The sequence below is a fragment of the Vanacampus margaritifer genome, chromosome 12 (assembly GCF_051991255.1).
Source record: "Vanacampus margaritifer isolate UIUO_Vmar chromosome 12, RoL_Vmar_1.0, whole genome shotgun sequence".
NCBI lineage: Eukaryota > Metazoa > Chordata > Actinopteri > Syngnathiformes > Syngnathidae > Vanacampus > Vanacampus margaritifer.
Window position 1 is genome coordinate 6,143,806 of NC_135443.1, and position 24,384 is coordinate 6,168,189.

The 24,384-nt window shown below is 40.8% G+C and overlaps 1 protein-coding gene across 2 annotated transcripts in view; it reads right to left on the minus strand.

The window, feature by feature from the left end:
• The window catches only part of LOC144061219 (leucine zipper putative tumor suppressor 2 homolog), a 37,740-nt gene extending 19,079 nt beyond the window's left edge, over positions 1-18,661 (minus strand). Inside the window, exons 1-2 of one of the 2 annotated variants that reach the window (XM_077581452.1) lie at positions 18,369-18,661; positions 2,607-2,723 (exon numbers count right to left, since the gene is read on the minus strand). The gene's annotated coding sequence lies outside the window, so the exon portion shown is untranslated. The remainder of the gene's footprint in view (positions 1-2,606; positions 2,724-18,368) is intronic. The other variant, XM_077581453.1, reaches the window with a different exon arrangement.
• Between the last annotated feature and the right edge of the window lie 5,723 nt (positions 18,662-24,384).

Below are 24,384 nucleotides of genomic sequence, written 5' to 3' on the forward strand. Positions count from 1 at the left end.
TAAAGTAGTGGATTTCTTTTTACTAGTAAGATGCAGTTGTACTAAAATTCCGTTGAACTCTGTTACTAGTGAGGACAAAGCGTATACTACTACATGGACCTTAAGATTTATATCCTTGAGAACGAATAACTGTTAAAACAGGATTTCCTAAAAAAAAAAAAAACTATTTGAGCATTTATTCAACATCTAGGTCAACTATGGCATACTATTGTAGTAAGACAAGTACATGCCACTAATGTGTCCAGGGAGCTACTAGTGTAATTCTGCCTAGTGGTGTTACTAGAGCAGCACAGTAACTGACTCGGAGGCTTAATTTACTACGTCTAGTGTTAAAGTAGCATTAGTTGTGGACATTTTTTTTTTTATTAGCAAGAAACAGTTATTGTATCGGTGCGCCAAACAGGCTTACTAGTGATGACAGAGAGCGTTACTAGTACATGGACCTTAAGCAGGTATCAAGATAGGATATAGAATGAATGCTCAAACGTCTTTCTATGTAGCTGCGCAGAGAAGAGAAGAGAAGCTCACGTCAAGGCTTTTTGCAACCTGATCCACCGCTGGGATGCTGAAATGAGGTTGACTCCTGCTAATGCACGTGATTAATGCACCAACTGTTTCAGCATCAAGTTATTTACAGATCACTCACACGCACGCACGCACGCACGCACGCACACGTTGCTGACTCTTGCTGCGTGCCAAAGTGGACAACCAGTAAGAGCTGAGTAATGCTGGACAAGAGTAGACGTGTACGCATGTGTGTGTGTGTGTGTGTTTTTTTCCCCCACTTCAACATTTTACTTAAACTTTACATGTACTCCCCATGATTCCCTAGGCGGTCAACAAGTGAGAGGAAAGTTCACTTTAGCTCTCCCCCCGCTGCACTTTGCTGCCATTAACACTGGCCACCTTGCCACGAAGAGTAACACAAAAAAGCTTTTGAGCCTCGCACGCATGTGTGTTGCATGTATGTGCGCAAATGTCAGCTCAGGTTTGATTTTCAGCATCTGAACGAGTAGAGGAGAAAAATGTCATCATCAGTAGTTAAATGTACGGTATGAACACATGTCTAGCATCATGACAAAAGTTGTGTTCACCTAAGTAAAAAAATGAAAATCTCCACGCAACTTTTGTACACCCTTCGTTGACATGTCTCGGAATAAAAGTGTACATTTTGTGAGAAAACATACATAACATCCCATTGGTCTGCCATTTTTTTTTTTCATCTGAGACCAGCTTTCTAGTAAAAACATTAGTAAAAACTCAAGGTAGACAGGTACATTTGCTACCAGGAACATTGCAGAATTTCTAGCAAAGTGGCAGGCCATACATCTAGCTCACACCCGTCTCAATTACAGCAATGAATTATGGGCCGCAGGTGGTCAGTCCTGGAGGGTTAAGGTGAGGCGAAAGGAGCACAATATATTTTGGTACCACTATAAAAAGTTTAAAATACAATGCGGGGCTATTTTTCGAATTAAAAATACATTTTAAAAAAGCTGCAGAGTTTTGGGGAGTGGGTAGACCAGATTAAAGTTATTTTAATGCATTTCAAGGTAGCAGAAATCCAAACCCTTCAACTATCATAATTAATTTAAACCAACTGTTTATAGAGTGTTTGCCCGATCACTGTGATGCCATAGAAGTGCTAAAAAGCTACATGTGGATGTCAACTCCAATCCTTAATAAATGAATTAAATGTTCCTGATGTGACACACTTTTCATGAAAACTATATGTGGGGAGGGGTTGGGGGGGGGGGATTCAAACCAAAAATGTAGGGACAGTAAGCCATTTGTATTACGCGAGGGACCGTGTCAATACAGGCGCTGCAAATCGTTCCGATCTAGTGAGGGACGGGGACAGCTGGGTCTGGACAAGAGGAAACAAGGAAGCCTGTGATGAAGAAATGCTGGAAGGAGGATAAGAAAGACAGCTGCTGCTGTGTTGTTGTTGTCGTCCGCACACGCTTATCACAGCGCGCATCTCGCAAAAACACCGCCCCCACCTCAGCCATGATAAGGTCAGGCTGCGGTGTCGCATGGCCCGCAGGAGGTTGAAACACAAACAAAGTCTGAACTGTAGATTGTGATGAGGAAACGCGATGGAACTGAGGTGCAGTGAGGTGAAAAGCGAGCTGACAGAGGGAGGATATATGATTTCGTATCAGCCTAAGTGCTCAGCTGTGACTCCCTGACCCCTTGAACTTGTAGTCACCCCCTACTCTGAGAGTCATTCATACCCAAACCCGATCCCCTCCACCGACTCTTCAAAGACAGAGGCCAAGAGCCCCAATTTCCATAAATACACTACTCACACAAAGTAACGGATATATGGCTTTTGCGTGAAATATCAGATGAATCAAAAATGCACCATAACACACTATGACAGTCTCAAGTTTATAAAGGCACATGTACAACTGTTCAATGTCAATACATTTGAAAAGATGTGCACTTTAAATTCAAGTTCCGCCTGAAAAGCACAACATCCCTAAATTTTCAGGTGTTTTTTGTGTCTGTGTTATTTATTTATTTATTTTCAACACTAAGACAAGTGCATATGGAGTATCCTCTAATGTAGTCTGGAGATGATGTCAAAGTGTGTTCTTTACCTCACTCTGTTGCCCAAAGTGCTCCTCCTGCAGTTTTGGTGGAGACAAGGTAATGGCAGACAGATCTCATCCCAAGGCTAAGATCATTTTTGGGCCTCCACTGGCTTGGCCACAAGCCTGGAGATAAACAAAAAGCATACTTTATTCAGTAACATTGGCAGATATTCAGATGCTGAGGCGAGGTGAGGATTGTGAGGGGGTAATACTGCCCCCAGCTGGTAACACTTGAGATTTGCAAGAGCATTTTTACTATTCTACACGTTTTCATTGTCATTTGCTAGCTCAAAGGTTTAAGCATTATATTTGTATGGATTTTTGTCACTTTTTGTAAAAACACTTTTCTACATTAGTCAAGTAGCACAGTGGGATAGATGTACTGGATAGAAAATTTACTAATAAGGACCTAATGATTAAGGTACATACCTTCCATCCATTTTGATCTTCTGATTGCCAGGTTATTGTGCAGTTAATGTGATTTGGATTTTGGTGCGGGGGGGGGTCAGGCTTGCCAGGCAGATGGTCTGGCCCTTCCCAAAGATTCTTTATTTAAACTGCAATATGGAACTTTTTCCCCAAAAATAACTTTACAGTAAGCTTTTTATTTGACCATTTATGACCGAAATGCCTTCTAATTAATAGATTAACACCTTAGCTGTTCACAATTGGTACTCCTGCAAGCTCTGGCCAAAAGTTTACAGACTGGAATCGGGTTAGTATGTGTGTATGTGAAGAACGGTATGTGCAGTTTAATTTTTCATCAGCATTCGAAATGGAATATTCTACGTTCAGTAGCTTTAACTGAATCTTGAAGCAAAACACACATAACCTTGTGCCACCCTGCTTGAGGGTCTGAGGGGAACACCCACACGGGTGCAGATTAGAGCGAGACTATTAATCCTCGTGTTAGATAGATTACACGGCTGTGGCAGCATATGTCCTCACTGCGGTCACTGCACTTAAAGCGAGTATCTGATGCCAACTTCCGCGGTGATCAAGGTTAGGCCGCTCGATCGGGGCGCATCGCAGACAACTTCGACGGTCACACATATGAGGGGTAGTCCAGGCCCTTTACTGTGCTCTGTCATTTTGGTGAGTTATGCCGTTTCGTCCTGGAAGTGGAAGGTTGAAGGAGAAAGTGGGACCTGTCAATCAAAAAGTCAGGCTGATACTGTGCCAAGGAGATGAGGCGATTATTACCTCCTCCAAGGAGGTTGTGTGTTGGGCTTGAAGGTCTCACAAAGGGGTATAAATTACATTGTGAGCTTTTAATGTTCATTGCTCACGTCCCATTTTTTTTCTGTGATAATTTTTTTTCATAGTACTTACTGCAATGCTTTTGCATCTGAGAAAGGAGAACCTCAGTCATGCACTTTTAAACATTTCAATTATTAAATTTACAAACAGTATTTTCTATACAGTACATACATTTCATGCTAATTTTGGGGGTATTGAAATATCTTCATTTTTAATTTAAGTTAATTAAATTTAATTAGTACACTCAATTTTGCTTCAAATAATTCAGTCACTCACTACCATACAATTAACTGCATTTTCTTCAATCAAGAAATCTAGAGTTAAAAGCGTACAGTTTTTTTTTGCCAGTAGTGTGTATGTATGTCCTATTTCTACACTGACATGAGCACAAATCTCAAAATGTATTCCATGGCTGCTTGTTGTGACGTTGAAAGAAAATAAATAAAGGCAACGCTTCTTTGTTGTCATAATTTGCCCCGTGTGATGCTTGGCCCACTTTTCCAGCCTGCTCACATTGTGTAAGCACGCGTACATAAAACATGATTTGCTGCTTCAATTCCTGACTTTTATTCGTCGGGGATTAGGTGGCAGACGACGCCCGAGTCATCAGAAGAAGCAAAGCAGAGGAGAGAACGCAAATGCGATCCTTTGAAAGAGAGAGAATGAGCGTGAAGCTGAGAGTTGGCAAGCGTGCCGAGAACAAGCTTTAATCGCTGACCTCCAAACTTACAACACAAGACAAACGGCCGTGATTAATGAGAGCCATTCGTCTTGGCGGTAAAGAAAAAGATGTGTGGGAACCGGCGTTTGTTCGCGAGTGCCGCTCTGACAGATCCATCTGCAGGTTATATTTCACTCTTGTCTTGTTAGCACACACTTCAACCTCTGAACAATAAATGGAAGTCAGGCTTGGTGCACTTTCACCTTGGGCCACTAGAGGGCAAATTACTGATAACCACAGTTCTCACTCGCCATATTCTTGTTCACTTTTTGCGGATTTGGTGTATTGCAGATTTCATAAAATTTCATATTGCGGATTTTATGCCCAATCACATGATTTTGCGGTGATCATGTGACTGGTACATGACTATGGTATGGTAGGATCAGAAGATAAAGTGCCATGTGTCTATAGCTACGTTAATCGCTTCCCTAACTCTTTGACTGCCAAAAACGTTAAATAACGTTTCGTAAAATCCAATGGAGGAGTGCCAAAGACGTTAAAAGACGTTTTTTTTTTCAAAACAGGTGAAACTAACCATTTTCTATTGTTGATTACTCAAAAACGGAATAAGGTAGAAATAAACTTTTTTTTCTGATGGAAGATGAGAGTCCAATCTTGTTTTAGCAGTATGTGTGCTTCCATAGTCCAAACACATAATTTTCTATGGACCTTGAAAGATCAGTCAAAATGCTTAAAATCGGCTGGCACCCACGGCATCCCTTTTCTGAAAATGTCTGGCAGTCAAAGAGTTAACTGCCTAAACCCTAAACATCGTTAACTAAATTAATATAGCCAACCACTGCTAGTTAGAGCAACATGTAATCCATCCACAGGTGGTCATAGACAGACACATCAGCCAGTGCACTTTCAACCACTAACATACAACAATAAAAAGGACATTCATTTACGAGTTGCTCACGACAAACAACTTAGTCAGCACACAGACTGTCTAGGCTAATAGTTAGCCAATTAACAGCCAGGGCTCTCCTGAGCCAAAACAGCCAAACAACTATAAACTCATTAGCTGACTAAGATGCCACTCAAAAGGCCAGGCCAAAGTCACAGATACTACAGTGTAGAACATGACCCAAGTAAAAAAAACAACAACAACACAATAATTGATATTTTGAAAATACATGGTCACTACTTTTCAGATTTTTCATCTGCCGCGCAAACAGCCCTCACATTTACAACTACGGATATTGACTTACCATAACAAATATGTTTTTGGAATGTGGGCGGAAGCCAGAAAACCAATACAAGCACAGGGAAGCCGCAATAACAAATTAAATTCGGATGTCAAAAAAGGACCCCCTAATTGACACAATGTTCCCGAACTACAGTTGTGTAAATAAATAAAAAAACAGACACTGTTTACAGAATTACTGTACGATATTCTTCTTTTCCAACCTCCAAGTCGTCTTCAGTCATGGTGGCCAGATTAGATGAGATAAAGAGTGTTTTTGGAGCCAAAATTAAAGCTAGACTGTGAAAAATCCCTCTTGGGAAGAGAATGATGTTGCATTTTCAGACAGATGACTAATGAGGGTCTGCAGTGGGATACCGGACAGACATGGGGGGGGAGACCACTTGGTGGAAATAAAAGAAATGGGAGAAAGAAATACAAACAATCTCACAACAAAGGCATCTAGAATGTTTCCAATCGCACTTTTTCGGTGTCAAAAGCTTCATCTTTGCCTTTTGTGCTTCTTCGAGGTAGCTGCGCTTTCATTCGCATGCCTTCTTATCTCGTCTGTTTTCTCTGTCTGGAGCTTTTTTTTTTTTAATCCTCCCTCCCAAACACTTTTCTATGAACAGACGCCTCCGCGGAAAAAAAGCAAATGAAACGGACAGATGAAGTTGCCATGGGGCTGTTACAAACACTCAACGGCAGCATCTGTCAGCATCTGTCTGCGCTGGCTTGGAGGAGCTTTCAACAGAGACGACTTGAAATGACTTCAGTGGCGGCCTGCGGATGACTATTCAGCCTGAGCCAAGTCACGTTTCACAGCGAATGCCAATCACACGCGGGTTGATGACGGTGTCACCAAAAACGCATGGAAAAATGATCCCGTTTCAGTCCGGGAGGAAGCGAAAGCGATGTGGCACGAGGCGTGATGAAAACCAGACAGTTTTTACACGAGTGCGTGTTGGGAACGCATTTGTGTCAATGAATGACATTCTGTCCATGCGTTGACTTACAGTAAGTGCGCGATTGGAGCACACAAGAAAGGTCCTGTCTGTGGAACCGCCACACTTTTTAAGTCACCAACTTAAACAGTAGTGGTAAAGTCCTCATAGCATAGGGATCATGGGGAACAACAATATAATATAACTCAGTGGCGTGTCCATAAATTTAAAAAAATAAAATAAAATAAAAAATTCTAGATTTTCACAGACTTGGTCTGGAACATACAGTATCCCTTACGATTGAAGTAACCAAATGGTCTGTATTGAAGACGCTCTATTGAAATCAATGAATCACATTTCAGCCAACATTCCAATATGGTTTGAATCTATCGTTTGTATTTCATGCGGTTTTTGCAAATTACAGTCAATCCAGTTACAATGTGGATATGACAATCTGTTCTGGGGAATTTGGGGGTGTTGGATTCATGCATTATTCACGAAGAAAGATGCAAAAAAAAAAAAAAAAAAGCACTTGTGTTGACAAAACACATCCATATTTAAGTGCAATGGATTGATTACCCAAAAAAAAAGGAATACAAGACCAGATGGCTTTTCCTTAATTTTGCAACCTTACAGGGCAGGGGTGGCCAAGTTCGGTGCTCGAGAGCCACTATCCAGCCTGTTTTCCATGTCTCCCTCCTTCAGCGCAGCTGAATCTAATGATCAGCTCATCAGCCAGCTTTGCAGAAGCCTGATAATGATCCTGATCTTGAATCAGGTGTGTTAGTGGAGAGAAACGTGGAAAACAGGCTGGATAGTGGCTCTTGAGGATCAAACTTGGCCACCCCTGTTATAGGGCGATCAATTGACACCTATAGCTTTAAAACTGATTAGAAAATGTAACGTCACATGCTTGAACTCAATCTGGAGATAATGTTTAAACACCTTCCACGCGCTTCCATTTGAATGCTCCTCTGTGAAGATGAGCTGCATTCAGTTTCCCACCGATGTTGCGCGGCATCTTCATCGTGCACGCGTGGCCGCGCACAAACACTGTGTGGGTTCTTTTAACTCACAGCTGAGTGGCAAAGGTCAGCGCTCCCACGTTTGCGTGACAGGCGTTTTTACGCCCTCGGAGTAATCGTGTGTGTGTGTGTGCAAAGCTAATGAAGACTGACACGAGGACTGACATGGATGCTGAGCTGTGCTGCGCTGGGCCAGGCGGTCTAACCCAGCAGCGGGGATAAACTATAAATAGGCTTTCTCATCCAGCCCCAACAGTCCCCCATCCCCCTGTTTTTTCCTCCTTATTCCCTCTTTTCCCGTTTGCTTTATATGCCTACCTCTTCTGCAGATTTTTTTTTTAACAGTTTATGCTCTGCACACATGCTTATTCTCCCAAAGTATTTTCCCATCCTTTCAACAGCCCCGAAAACAATACAAATCTGTAAGTAATTAAGGCCACCCTAAAAACAGATTATACCGTATTGTAATTGGCTGTAGATGCCCCAAGATGGCAGCACTTTTGTCTAAATTAAGCTCCTCAATTCACTTCAGAACCAAGATGGCAGATGGTGTTTGTTCAACTATCTATGCCAGTGAAGAATAGTGACTGGAATAACAATTACACGCTCTTCCACTAGATGGCGGAATATACATAATTAACCCAAGTACCCACTTTTTGTGAAATTTTTGTTTGGTGGAGTGCCGTGAGATTTTTTTTTTCCCCCTCATAAAATATGTGCTTAGGCTCTGTAAATAAAGGTTGTCTAACAATCAGGCAAACCTTGTGAGAAGGCAAAGGGGGAGAGGTGGGCTAGTTAAAGAGGGGAATTTGGGTGGGGGGGAGTGTTATGTAAGTGATGCTAATCCCTTCCCAACCCCTCGTCGAAAATGAGACAGCATGACACTGCCCTCGTTTCATCCTGCTTGTCCCTTCTTACTCTATTTCTTCTTCACCTTCATCAGGTTGATCTATGACAGTTTCTCGCCAAGCCAACAAATTCTCATCCGACGGCGAGCAGAACGTAGCGGATAAAAAGCATTTGAGCTATCGCGCAACTGACGGTTTCATCATAAAGATGTTCGCGGCAGCTCTTCCACATATTAAAGATAACATCTGCGCTCTCTTACGCAGCGGTAGGATTCATTCGTAGAATGATGACAAATATTCAACAGCAAGACTATTGATCTTTCAACTCTAACCCCACCACCACACAGTCTGACCTTGCCACTCATCACAAGACGCGTTCGTGGTTGTAATCTGCGGAGGTATGCTTGACTCAAAGGGGGTCAGCAGATGTATTTGGTGTTAAAATGACCTTGGGTTCATTCGTCTCAATCAGTTTACAGTACAATTAGACAATCTTGAAAACAAACACCAAAACTCTCCTTACTGAGTGGGATACATTCCAGAACCATCCACTATAGATTAAAATCCTCATTATAGAGACTAGAGAGACCATATTTTTTTTTTTAGAGCTGCTCTCTCCCACGCACTTAACAACAGCTTGAGGAAATTAAAAGAAGACTCGCTTGCACAGTTTTAATTGATTACAGATCACAATTAATCCGTCGCTGGAATACATTTGTCAATGCTTCACTATCAAAACACTAACTGATGATTGGCAAGAATTCAAAGTCTTTTGATACAACATAGCAAAGCCCCCACCACAGGAGGGTGGTCCCTGGTACCGAGGACACCCCTTAAGCCCCACAACCTCACCAATCCCCTTACTCAGACAGGACGCTCCAATAAACTTTGACCCACTTCTGTCTGGTGGACAGTGGCGGAGTGGGGGTACACCAAAGAATCCCTAACACAGCGAGGGTCCCCCCCGTCCCAGGCTGATATGATATGAAAGGCCTATGAGGACAATGCATCTTTTCAATGTCAAATGCCAGAGGGAAGAATGCAAGAAGGATCACATTGATACAGTTCATTGAAAATTCAGCCCACAAAAAACACACACACTCAGCGCATCTCCTGCTGAGGACTTGATTTCAGTTTTCTGCTGATCACACACAAGACCAACCCCGCCCCCCACCCACCCCCCGTCTGCCTCCAATTTTTTTTATCCGTTTCCGAGCCTCCCGTTTCCAAGAAATCCCACTCGGCAGACGGACACAATCCTCCATAACCAATTCCCTGCGGGATAATGCAGAGATGACAAAGACACGGAGGCCGACAGCACCTTCGTCGTCATTGGAGTTGCGTCACGCTCAGATGAAACCAGAGACGCCGTCTCCATTCATCTGAATAGTTCAGTGTGCATTCTTGCCATTTCCATTGTCAAAATGTGTAATGGGTGCCAATGTATTCTATCTGTGTGGCCTGAATGTTTGGTCAGTTGATTAGGCTACAGAAACCTTTGCCAAACTTTTCAAGTCACGCACTTCCTTAAATACCCCCAACAAAGGTAAAGGAGCAGATGAGACGGTACTCCATCGTGTGGTCTGCTTCTCCACAGTCAGATGGTTGGTCCAGTCTTGTAGCCCCCATTTGTTAAGAGCAGCCCTGGTTCCTCCCCTTATTAAGGCGGTTGAGGGTTTTCCATTGAGTCCATGATTGGACTGAGCCTGGAGGAAGTTCTTCAGCGGGTGGTCTCTGGCATGTCAACTGGTGGTGGTTCCTTTTGAAGCTTTTTCAACCAGAGTTGGAGTCTGGTTTCCTCCCGGGATGTTATTAGTGGTTGGTCATGGCTGATAAAGCTCCTTCTTAAACTTCAGGCGTGTTGGAGGTTGTTGTCCATGATTAGATAGTGGCGTTCTCAACTTGTTTTATGACTTGGAAGGGGCAATACCAGCAACGAAAGGTATAGATCGCTATGTTGGTTTTATGCTGTAAAACAGCCTTCCCAAAAATTTTAAACTCCCCTTTAACGCACCAAGTGGTGAAAACCAAAGTCCAAAGTTCCTAACCTAATCATACCATGATAAACTAAACTTTACCACTTGGTGAAAAGATTTCATAAACCATCTTTGACAACAGCAACATGTTGTGGGACGTCATCCAAGGCTTGCTGGGATGTCTCGGGAACTCACGGGGGGGGAGGCCGGACTCTTGCACAAGAGGGCAGTGGGAGTTATGTTGCGGATACCACAGCTGGGACGAAATCCCAAGAGTGTCCAACAAAAACACACGTCAGCCATTAATGAGGCACAGACGGACCCAACGTTTTCATCGGTGGGGGAAATCAGGATGTAAACACAAAAATTAACAAGCCCCCTTTACCTCGCCTCCCGGATTCTACAAGACAAACCCGCCACAGTTTTACAAGACCAGTCAGGTGACACAGGAAGAGGGGGTAGCTGGTGATGATGGGAAGGGTCCGGTGACGGATCTTGCCACGGGGTCATCTGGCAGACGTATCCTCCGATGCACACAAAAGTCGGTCAAGAGGATTTAGAAAATGACGTGTGTGCAAACAATAAGTGTCAACGCATCCCTCTTGCTTACATTGCCACTTAAGAGGTGTAACATCCTGAAAAAGCTCATTCTGCTGAATCAGCTCATCTTTTTTTATCTTTAATGGAAACAACATTCCGGGCAAGAAGAGACAGCTGCAAAGGTTATGAGAAACTGACACCGACCGGATGCATCTTCTAGTTAGCCATAAAGTAGCTAAAAACAGTGTTTTGTGACTTTGCCTAATAAAATCAAACACTTACCTAGAAAGTGAACATTTTGTCTCATAAGCGGGTTACTGGCTGCTACATTTATGACTGTTCGTATATTTTTCGCCCAGCCTAACGCATGTGAGGATATGTCCGTCTTTGAAATGAACAGCTGGCAGAATCACTCAATATTATTTACTGCCAAGCCAAAGAAGCAGGAAACTATTTTTTTTTTTTCTGGAGAGCTCAGTATTGTTCATTCGGTAATTTTACCGATTTGACATGTCATCATCATTGCTCTCCTTTTTTATTTTATTTTTATATATTTTATTTTTTTCTATGTGCGTGTGTGTGTCCATGCGTGCGAGTGAGTGAGTATTCATTAGTTCACCTAAAACCTATTGAAAAAAAAAAAATCCCATACCGTTCACCTAAACCGAACACTTCCAGCCAGAGTCGTGAGGCCGTCAGGAGACCCGAGGAAGGACCAAAGAAAAGAAAGGAAAGTGAAATCCAGCAAATCCAGAAAAAAAAGAAGAAGAAGCAGGAACCAATATTGGCCAGTAAATCAGTGCATCTCAAATAAAAACATCTGGTTCTTCCCGTGCTGGGCCTCCAATACCCGGCCCAATTCTTCTCATCCATCAACCTCGTCCGCATTGTGCTTGTGTGTGTGTGTGTGTTCGTGTATATGTGTGTGGTCTGCTGTTTCAGCATGGGTCATCCGAGCGCTCGTACATCAGCCTCCTGACACTTTGGGACACGCGAGACCGCTTTAGCTTGCATGCGGGGACGAAGTACCGGGTAAGACGGCAAAGACCGATGCATGGGGACGGATGAGATGTCGTCGTGTTGTGTTGAGCGAATAAGCTTTGACCGGCCCACTAATGGATGCTTGGGAGCAGTTGGCAGACTTAAGCACTGCCGCTTCCCCGGGTGATGTGCAGCTCGGCCACTCGTGTCCATTATACAGTCGGCATCGATTCCAGCTTTGCTTACACACTGTAGAGGCTTTTAGTCTTTTCCACTATCAGATTCCAAATGACTTGCTATCTACTCCACTTATGGCACATGAAGACACTCTCATTATAGGGGGTCTTGGGTTTGCTGGCTTCCTGACAACCTCGCCAGGTTATGACCAGGGTGGAATGAAATAGTAATCTATCATTCCTTCTTTCCATTTTCAATTGTCAATTTGTTCTGTATTTAGGTTTGGAAAAATTATCTGTTCCTCTTAACAGGGATGTGATTTGACCAAAGTGAAATTATCTGAAAATTTAGCCGGGGGTCTGGGGGCCGCTGGCACCCAGCTAGGTCCAGGGCGGTGCCCTGGTGGGGGGACAAGGGGGGCCAAGCCCCCCCGGAGCTCATGGGTTTTCCGTGTTTTTAAGTACTTTCAATGCACTCACATGACAAAGAAATAGACAAAACAACAGCATGAATTTTCAATGTATATTGAACTATCCCATATAAAATGGCAGTTTTAGTCAACTCAAAATCAGTCACATTCAAAAACATTGGACTTTTAAAAACTATCACTGAGAATATCATCATATCTAACTAATGTGATTACTAAGTTAACACATAAATAATGTTGAAGAGTTCAAATTTCATGAACAAATAATTGTATCATGACCAAATGAAAAGTAACTCATATTAGAGCATACCACAAATGTCTTTGTTATAGCAGAAGATGTTATCTGTCGGAGTCATGTGCATACACAATGAACTACTAAAAAATATATAATAAAAAAATCAGATTTTTTTTTTGGGGGGGGGGGGGGGGAGATATAAAAAGCGGAATTCCGCGAATTAGCGGAAAAATCACATCCCTGTCTTAATTTGTACTCACTTTCCCTTTAAAAAAAAAAAAAGAAGAAAAAAAAAGAAGAAAAAAAAGGACTTGATGATGGGCTTATTAATACATTATTTTAAACTGGCTAGCTAGCCTTCTTATGGTTCGAAGTCCGTACAAGTTACAAGAACAAGACTGCTCGACGATGACACAAGTTGACCGTGAACAGTTTGTACAGCCACACCTCGAAGTTACAGCAATGTTTTTCATTTGAAGTCAAGAAATATTATAGAGACTTGGAAATTCAGTATCATCCCATCTGGCTCTTGAGTCAGTCAAATGGAGGCAAAATGGAATTTGGTTAATAAAAATGGTTCACCACATGAATTTTTATCTGGCATCTTTTTTGTTATTGCTTGGCAGCGGCATTTTCCAGTGCAGCCGCGCTAAATGTGAAGTCGCTAGAGCAGTCGTACCTAGACAACACAAATCAGTGATTTAATGTCCTCGTGTGGTCTTAAATTTTTAATGAGGGGACGAGCACAACCCCGCTGAAGCCGCTTCAGAGGGCTCGTGCTAATGAAAAAGCTGTCAAGGTGGACGCGGGAATGAATAAAAAACAGGGAAGCTCGGCGCCGTTTTGTCTTTGATCTCGCGTCTGTCGGTGTTTAAAATTCAACGTACGCCATTTCTATAAGCACTATTTGTTCTACCTCCAAGAGATAAAAACTGTAAAGTTCCTAACGAAGCGTCATGAACTCAATTGGCGATGAAATGACCAGTGTTTAATAGTAATTTATGCCACATGATAAAAACAAGCTGTAAACCTGCTCTCGCACAAACCAAATAGTGTGAAAAATAATTATTCTGCATTTACAATGTATTAAGTATTCAATGTGCCGTTTGTAGTTTGTATTAGCGCTGTAGACTAGAGCTTCATTCAATCATAATGAGAGGTGCTTCTTATACGACCTTATTTAGATAAATGAGCGTGTAAATCAGAGAAGCATATGGAGAGAATTAAAGCTTAGAATTTTGAGTGTGGGACAAGCCCATAAAAGCAGGAAAGGTCACCCCAAAAGCAGGCGGCTAACAAATGACAGCTTACAGTTGTTGTACTAGTGTATGGGCGCGCACGTGTGTGTGCGTGTGTGTGTGTGTGCGAGACAGAGAGCCTTTCTCTAAAATGTTCTGACAGCTGTCCATGATGACGCGATGTTCCGCACATGACAGCTGAGGGGACTTAAGAAGCACAACTGGAACCATCAACATGGCTAACAAATCCACACACACACTGAATTGAGACAATGAACCTCATTGGGACGTCACAACATACAGTACACGATACACGCACGCAATATATTTTGCATGGAATAGTGCTGGTATTTGTCGCAAAGAGCGGCACAAACTAAGCCCAGTGCGAGGTGGAGTTTCCTGGCATTCATTCTCGATATTACATCATGAAAAAAACATGTCTTCAAATAGCCTGGGGGGAGTTTATTTACTCATCCATAGATAGAAAAAAATAGAAAACTATGTTAGCGGTATTACATGATTAGGGCTGGGTTTAAATTTAAAAAAATCGATATATCGATATTCTTCTTCATAGCCCAATATCGATTCATAAAATCATGAATCTATACTTTTTAATATGGCTGCCAAATCTGTTATTCAAAGTACCCCAAGAGGACCCCCAGTGTTCTTGCCACTTTATTTACATAGTGATGTGGTTGTAAATCAATTTCAATTATTATTTATTGTTTTGATCAAGTCATGTTCAATAAAAAAAAAAAACATGATTAAAGTGACTGCCTTGGATTTAATTTTAAAAGCAAAATTCATAAATATTGTTTTCATGCTAATGCGCCAACAAAGAGCAAGCAGTTTCTACTATTTGCAGCATTGATACTTTTAAGAATTATAAAAGCAAAATTGGTACTGCATGAAATATAATAACAATCAGTAAAAATCCTCCCAAAACACGATTTGATTCAAAATAGAACTGGCCCCGGGTGAGCATCAAATAGTGAGGGTTCAGTTGAGGGTGGTTGCATGCGAGCGATGGCCGCCATGTTTGACTACTCGTTTACGTAACGCCGCTCCCGAAAGCGCAGACGACAAGCGTCCGTGTGTCGTTAAGCTAATGAGCGCATTATGCAAAAGCAGCCGCGGGGTCCTGAACAGACGGTGCCACCCGATTTGAGAGAAGACAGCGGTGGTTTTTGCATCAGCTGGAAAATGTGGCTCCCGTCGTGCCTACACTCACTGGACACAACGTAGAAGTGCACCGACCGGCACAGCTAATTCAATTCAGTGCATGAGCTATACCCAACATTATTAGAAAACAATTACTTATTACTTACTAGTTTTAGCATTTAAAAGCTCTGAATTGGTTGTGATGTACAATTACGTCAATCTGATATTCCTGCTTGAGTCCAATTCGTTTTCAAGAATAAAATAAGGCTGAACGATTAAAAAAAATTAAATAAAAATCTAAAATTTGTAACATAAATAAATAAATAATACAATCTTAAATTTTGTTGTTTGACTTTGTCCTACAGTATTTGTTTAACTTTACAACAAAAAGAAGAAAAAAAAAACAGAACACCTGATTTTTGCCGATTTGAAAAAAAAAAGCTACGATCAGCCAGCTGAATAATCGGTCATGCCCTACCAAGGATCACCTTTATCTGGTTTCGGCGATGGGAATGCCAACACGACCAGCAACAATGACAGTTTTACAACTTTGCCGTAAGTTACGACGCCAACGCTGAACTGACCGTGACCGTGGCGGTCCTCTCGCTCAACTTCTTCGAGATGATCAGAATGCTCCCTCAACATCACCCCCCCTCCCCCCACCCCCTACCTGCTAGCCTTCCTTCCGTTTAAGCTGCTGCGACCCTGAGCTCTGCTATCACATCTCTACCAGCACCTACAAATCCCCCTCTTGTCTCTGCCCCTCTGGTGACAAGCCAAGGATGATATAGCGTCTCCTTTTAGCGAGGCGGAATGATACCCGAGCATTCCCATGGAGAGGTGATGTAACGCTATTGGGATGAGGAGTTGAAGCATGTGCCACATTTATGATAACATTCAAATGGAGAATTCTCAAACATACGGGGAGGTATAAAAAAAAACAAACAAGTAAACTTTAAGTAAATTTTTCTTCCAAGGTTTTTTTTTCCAGGTATTCTCAGCTTTATTTTTTCCCCACTGACGTTAACTTTTCGACCAATCACATCGAGCGTGGTGGGTTCAACGCAGATGAGAGGAGATGCTCTGCGGGGGATTATTTATGATCCAATCAGACCTTGGTAGGCTTCCATCCCAACTCCAAAGTAATCCATATATTAAAAGTAAGCCCGGCCAGGGATCATAAAAACAAAACGGTGCTCTCTGGCATCTTTGGTGACCTTCAACCTCTTCATTAGTGCTCCTGGCTTTCATAAGAACAGAAAACAGCTGGAGGGATCAGGAATCACAGTCACAATGCGTGGCTGTGTGTGTACACTAACAGCTGCACATAGCAAGTGGTGGAAATAGTGTCTGGTTACACACACTGAGTGCTTAATTAAAAACACAACACAGAAGAAAAAAAAAAAAGTGGGTTGGTCACAGGCTTCAAGTCAGATGACAAACCACTCAGATGCAGTGGCGTTCCAAACACGCAATAATGGGGATGAATTTGAGTATCCCCCCCCCATCCTTCTAATCCAAGTGAGCAAGGGCCCGATTCTCAAATGCGTCGACTGATTACCCTTAAAGATGATACTTGATTGGCATTAACTCGTTTCCTAATGCCATTTTTGTCATGTAGAGTTGTGCAGGTAAGAAAAGGCGACCGACAAAGGAAAATATTTGGATGCACTCAGGGGGGGAAAATAGAATGAATCCAAAATTCTGAACGCGTCTACATTGCTCAACTCTTTCAGCGCCATTGGCATGAAAACAAAACCGGTGACATGTAATATCATCAACTCCGTTTTTTTTTTTTATGTAAATGGACAGAGAAAAAAGGGGGAAAACATTAACTATGGCCAGCAGATGGCAGCAATGGGTCTCTTTTGGATTTTTTTTTTAAAATTTCATTTAATAATTTCAATTTAGAATCAAAGATCAAGTACACCGAACAAGTACCTTTCAAACAAACAAAAAACGCTAGAAGGTAACTAAAAATACATTTCAAATAAAATTATACAAATACGTTACACAACACAAGCGGAAATATTAGTCTGTTTTTTTCTTACAATATCTAATTGACAAAATATAAAGCCTGAGTTTGTTAATGAAAGCCAAAAAAGATGGCTTAATTCCCATAAATTTACACTTATGTATTTAAAATATTGCCAAAATAATAATAATTAAAAAAACATTATATATATATATATTTAATGATTACAAGCAGCTTGTGATTGATCAAAGTGATCTACTACAAAGTGTCACTAAAGAGAGAAAAGATCAATTTAAAAGTAGGAGCGATGATATAATTTACATATGTGTGCACAGACACACACTATTAAATATTACTACCACTAAAGTGAGAAAATAGTTTGTAAAGTTTGTCAAATGTAAAATTGTTACAAAAAAAACAAAAAAAACTGTACATTATTTTGCCATTGTTGTTGCTGGTATCTTATAGAAGAAAATGACTGTTCGACTGTCTGAGCGAAAAAATTATTAGCATTAAATTCATTGTTGTGCATGAAATATATCTTTTCACATAAAGCTTGTTTTCTTTTGGTTCAAAAAGGTCCTTTGGGTGAAACCAAACCCACTCATGTTCTACTGCTGATTACTCCAAATGGAATTCAATAGAAACAAACTTTTTAGTATGTGCTCAAAGAAGAGAGTCTAAAGTCTTTGATTTAGTAGTTTTTTTTGTTTGTTTTTTTGTTTAGTCAGAAAATAAAACTTTTCTGTGACCCTTTACAAGATCGGTTAGAATATGCTAAGTTAGCTGGCAATCAATAGGTTCTCTCTTTTAAAATGGCTTTCATTGAGCAAAAAAAAAAAAATTAACAAAATAAAATAACTGACCCTGGGGGGCCATTTTGTGTCCCCCAACCCTAAGTTTGGGAACCTCTTAACAAGCACACATCACTGTCCACTATCATTTAGTGTTTATTTAACGGCGTACTAGTTTTGTCTAGTTCATTTTTTTTTCAAAACCACAAACAATTAGGGGCGATAGTCCAAAACATGCTCAAGTCAATATTCAGTTAGCCAAACAGCGACTCGGACTCACCTCAAACAAGACGTCTTGACGCTCCGGACAACACTACATTTCCACAAGACTGCCCACGACAGCTCGTCGTATCCGAGTGGAACTTTCGTGGCAACCACACGATAAAATTCCTCTTTTCTTGTCTTTTCCTTTGAGCGAGTTCTGTTGGCTTGGTCTGCCCGACGAAAGTAAGTGTCTCTACCGCCGGAGGTTCTTCTCCAGCTCGAGGGCAGCTGGCGAAAAGGTCCACCAAAAGAGCTCAGGCTGAGGCTGCTCGGCGTGCGCACCCGGAGAGCCCGCTCACAGGATAAGGGGGGCGGGGTTCACGCAGTTAAAGCTCATTTGAGCGTAATCACCGGAACTCCGCCAAGGGGCGCTGCCACAAAATTACTCAACTTTGCTTCTTCACGTGACGTCCATGCACGTATCAGTACGTACTCTCTTGACTGTGCCTTCGGAATCTCCCCCCCCCCCCCCCCGCCGCCCCCACTACTGTTTGACATTTCTAGCACACTACTAGAGCAAATTTGGCATGGAAAAACATCTAGTGGGTTTCTTTTTTCTTTCTTTCTTAGTATTGTTCATTCGGTAATCTTACCGATTCGACATGTCGTCATCATTGCTCTCTCTTTGTTTTGTATGTGTATATGCGAGTGTGTGTGCATATGTGTGTGTGAATGTGTGCTCATTAATTCACCTAAAACCTATTAAAAATCCCATACCGTTCACCTAAACCGAATACTTCAGAATCCAGCGAGAGTCGTGAGGTTGCCAGGAGACCTGAGGAAGGATCAAAGGAAAGAAAGAAAGAGACCTAGTGGGCTTCTTGATGCTACAAGTAGGGACAGAAGGCTACTAGTGCATGACACATGCCTACTCATGCCTAGTATATTATAATTATTATTATTATTTTTTAAATCGCATCAGGAGATTAATTTTTTAATCATAATTAATCGCTTGACTTCAATAGCTAACTCACGATTAATCACAAATGTTATATCTGTTCTAAATGTACAATAAATAAAAAAACTAGGTTTTCATACTCTTGTTAACAAAAAGTGGGGAAAAAATGTGGAACTAATAGAAATAATTCAAATGAATTTTTGACGTTTATAGCCGTCAATGGCAGTGAATGAGTTAATAATCAGCCAGGCCTAAAATGAACTGCACAATAAGTAAGGTAGTTTATTGATCTCATTTGATCACAGCATCACCTTGACCGCTTTGATGTTCAGGATGGTGAACTCTCAGTGACCCCGCCACCACCTCCGTGAAACATTTTCATTTCCCGCGTGACGGCCAAGGACGTGACTGACTGACTGACTGACTGACGTCTCCCCTGCGCTTTCATCCGACGCCTTCAAGTCTCGTCCGTTTGATCCTTTGCAGTGCGTCAGTCCGTCAGTTGCGCCTGCTTCCTCCGTGCCGTTCTCCTTTAAATGTTCTCCACGCTTGATTTCAAGCCCGGCAAGGCTAATATGATTTCCAGCTGAAATGAGCAACGTGCAAATGTACCGCATCCCCACCGGGCCGCCTTCTTAAAGTCGACTCCATCATGTCGCGGAGGGCGTTGAATTTTCTCCCCGTCGCGAGCTGGAGATGATTAAAAAGGGTCTGAGAAAAAAATAGATTCTTTAGCATCTCAAAAATCCACCTCGATCATTTTGTTATCAAGCATTATTTTTGAGTACAAAGGTTTCAAAGTGCATCACCGCTGATGTGCACTGCTTACACTAACAACAGGGCTGCAAACAGAGAAGTGCTATATAAAAAGCACATTCAGTTGGTCACGGATACAGTGACTTTTCCGAATTATTATTTTTGACTGATTTTACGATGTTTACGATGAACTAGTTCGACATAATATACTAAGACTGGTGAGTGACGAAATATATTTATTTTCCAAAATGAAGCACTTAGTGGAGTACATTATCTGTAATTAAGAAAAAAAATAGTTATATTTCTGGAGATGAAATCTTGCTCGTTTAGTACCTGGAAAAATAAAGCTAATCCCGAAAGGGAGAATTTTTTTTTTGATTTTTTTTCTTATTAAATAATTACACTATTTTTTTCTATAAGCGAAGGGGGGAAATTATTTACTGTATATAAGGAGATCAGATTTTATTGTAATGATATAGGCCCAGTCATTAGTTACAAAAAAAATGATTATTCATAATTTACACAAAAGAATGACCAAAAAAAATACGTGTAAAATTATGAGTGGTAATTTATGCAATTTAAGTTGTCAGCAGTCATATTATTATAAGAAAAAAAGTGCTTTAACAACTTTACATTTAAAATAATATTCACAATATTATGAGAGCAAAGTCAATCATACGGTAATAACAAAAACAAGTTCATTTTATCAAATAGAAAGTAACAATGAGAATAAAAATTGTAACCTTACAACACTAGGAAAAAATAAAGTACATAAAAAAATAAAAAAAAGAATAAAAAGTCAATAAATGTCATAAGACTACAAAAAAAGTCATAATTTTAAGAGAAAAAAATATTACACGACAAAAGTTGTGTTGCTTTAGAAATTTTTTTTGCTAATGAATGAAAATAAATTTGCATTTCTAATCTTGTGAGTATGCAGTCGCAATAGTACAATAAAAAGTTACCACCAAATGCTCGTTTTACGAAACAGAAATTCCAATTTCATGTGAATAAAGTCACAAATTTACCAGAATAAAGTTGGAATCAAAATTAGGACTATACCATTAAGATTTAGTCAAATTCAAGCAAAAATTGATATTTATTTATTTAAAGACAACTTATGACATGTCTTCCTTCTTCAAAACAATTAGTATCCATTTAAGCTTAACTTCTTATTGGGACTTTAATGGCACATACAGCATCAACCCATTGCAGCATGAAAAGCTTCTTTAAAAGGAATTGCTGGCACTCCGAAAGAATACGCTCAGCTTTTGTCCCCGATCCTCTTTGGTGCGAAGGCCAAAGAAGCGGATCATATGACTCACTCATGCGTTGTCGCGCCCACCTCCAGGGTCTTCAGCCCCCCGTCAGACACCTGACCCAAGCCCGACCTCCTGCCTCGGCGTGATTCATAAATACCAAACAAACAAGCACGTCAAGCCAAGTGGATGACTACCGGTACTTGAATTTAAACACCAACAACCCTCCAACGCCTCGTGATGAAGCAGTGATTGCTTCTGGCTTCTCAGTAAAGAAACATGGTGGGCAGTGATGAATGGGCCCTTGCAATGCCACGGATGACTCCATGTGAGTACACAGAGTTTGAAGGAAATAGTGGAGCGCAGTTATACTCATCAAACTTCACTGGCTTTAAAAATCTGAAATAGCAGATTTCCTATTACTTTTCGGGCATCGTGTCTTGAGACTTTTTTGGAGATATACTCATAATGGACGTGTCTACCAAATTTCGCAATGCTAAATGAACCAGGCTCTGGGGGCTGAATTTTCAAATAATTGCCAGGCAATGCAACACAGTTTCGGAAATGACCAAACTGACCGTTCACTGGCTGGTTCGAACCAAAATTGCAGACTTCCTGTTACTTTTCGAGCATCGTTTCTTGAGACTTTTTTGTAGATATACTCATAAGGGACGTGGCTACCAAATTTCATAATGCTAAATGAAACAGGCTCTGGGGGCTGAATTTTCAAATACTAATTTCCAACGAATTTTCGTCAATTTGGGAAATGACCCAATCGAGGCTACAATGGCGGCTTCAAACCAAATTTGCAAATTTCCTCTTTTTCTTCGGGCATAATTTTTTGAGGCTTTTTTGTAAGTCTACTCAGGATTGACATTTCTACCAAATTTCACGTTGCTAAATAAAACAGGCTCTGAATTTTCAAATAATTGCCAGGCAATGCAACACAGTTTCGGAAATGACCAAATTGACTGTACACTGGCTGGTTCGAACCAAAATTGCAGACTTCCTGTTACTTTTCGAGCATCGTTTCTTGAGACTTTTTTGTAGATATACTCATAATAGACATGTCTCCCAAATTTCACAATGCTAAATGAAACAGGCTTCAGGGGCTGAATTTTCAATTACTAATTTCCAACGAATTTTAGTCAATTTGGGAAATGACCCAATCGAGGCTACAATGGCGGCTTCAAACCAAATTTGCAAACTTCCTCTTTTTCTTTGGACATCATTTTTTTAGGCTTTTTTTTTGTAGGTCTACTTATGATAGACATGTCTACCAAATTTCAATCTGCTAAATAAAATAGGCTTTGGGGGTGAATTTTCAAATAATTGCCAGACGATGCAACAGTTTCGAAAATGATCAAACTGGCTGGTTCGAACCAAAATTGCAGATTTCCTGTTACTTTTCGAGCATCGTTTCTTGAGACTTTTTTGTAGATATACTCATAATGGACGTGTCTACCAAATTTCACAATGCTAAATGAAACAGGCTTCAGGGGCTGAATTTTCAATTACTAATTTCCAACAAATTTTAGTCAATTTGGGAAATGACCCAATCGAGGTTACAATGGCGGCTTCAAACCAAATTCGCAAACTTCCTCTTTTTCTTTGGGCATAATTTTTTGAGGCTTTTTTGTAAGTCTACTCATGATTGACATTTCTACCAAATTTCAAGTTGCTAAATAAAACAGGCTCTGGGTGCTGAATTTTCAAATAATTGCCAGGCAATGCAACACAGTTTCGGAAGTAACCAAATTGACTGTACACTGGCTGGTTCGAACCAAAATTGCAGACTTCCTGTTACTTTTCGAGCATCGTTTCTTGAGACTTTTTTGTAGATATACTCATAATGGACGTGTCTACCAAATTTCACAATGCTAAATGAAACAGGCTTCAGGGGCTGAATTTTCAATTACTAATTTCCAACAAATTTTAGTCAATTTGGGAAATGACCCAATCGAGGTTACAATGGCGGCTTCAAACCAAATTCGCAAACTTCCTCTTTTTCTTTGGGCATAATTTTTTGAGGCTTTTTTGTAAGTCTACTCATGATTGACATTTCTACCAAATTTCAAGTTGCTAAATAAAACAGGCTCTGGGTGCTGAATTTTCAAATAATTGCCAGGCAATGCAACACAGTTTCGGAAATGACCAAATTGACTGTACACTGGCTGGTTCGAACCAAAATTGCAGACTTCCTGTTACTTTTCGAGCATCGTTTCTTGAGACTTTTTTGTAGCTATACTCATAATGGACGTGTCTACCAAATTTCACAATGCTAAATGAAACAGGCTTCAGGGGCTGAATTTTCAATTACTAATTTCCAACAAATTTTAGTCAATTTGGGAAATGACCCAATCGAGGCTACAATGGCGGCTTCAAACCAAATTCGCAAACTTCCTCTTTTTCTTTGGGCATCATTTTTTGAGGCTTTTTTGTAAGTCTACTCATGATTGACATTTCTACCAAATTTCACGTTGCTAAATAAAACAGGCTCTGAGGGGCTGAATTTTCAAATAATTGCCAGGCAATGCAACACAGTTTCGGAAGTGACCAAATTGACTGGTTCGAACCAAAATTGCAGACTTCCTGTTGCTTTTCGAGCATCGTTTGATGAGACTTTTTTGTAGATACACTCATGATAGACATGTCTACCAAATTTCACAATGGTAAAGGAAACAGGCTTCAGGGGCTGAATTTTTAAATCATTCCAAAGGATTTTATCTTGTCAATTTTGGAAATGACCAAATTGACTCTAAACTCAAACCGAAAATTGCCAACTTCCTGTTTCTCTTCTGACTTTTTTGTAGGTCTACTCAACCAAATTTCAAGTTGCCAAGTGAAACAGGCTTTGGAGGTTGAATTTTCAAATACCACAACTAAATGCACGTACCTGCCACATTTGTTGGTGAGTCTGGAAAAGCTCTCAAACTGCACAGTGAAGCCATTGTTTTGTCCCTTTTAAAACAACAACAACAACAACAACAACAAACGCATCAGTTAGAGACGCACATAGTCGTGGGGAGTTAATTTGCATATTTCCATAATGGTCCGATGGGGAGGGTGCAGTGTAGCATGAAAGGCTCCTTTCCCTTTCAGATGGCAGCTCATCCAAT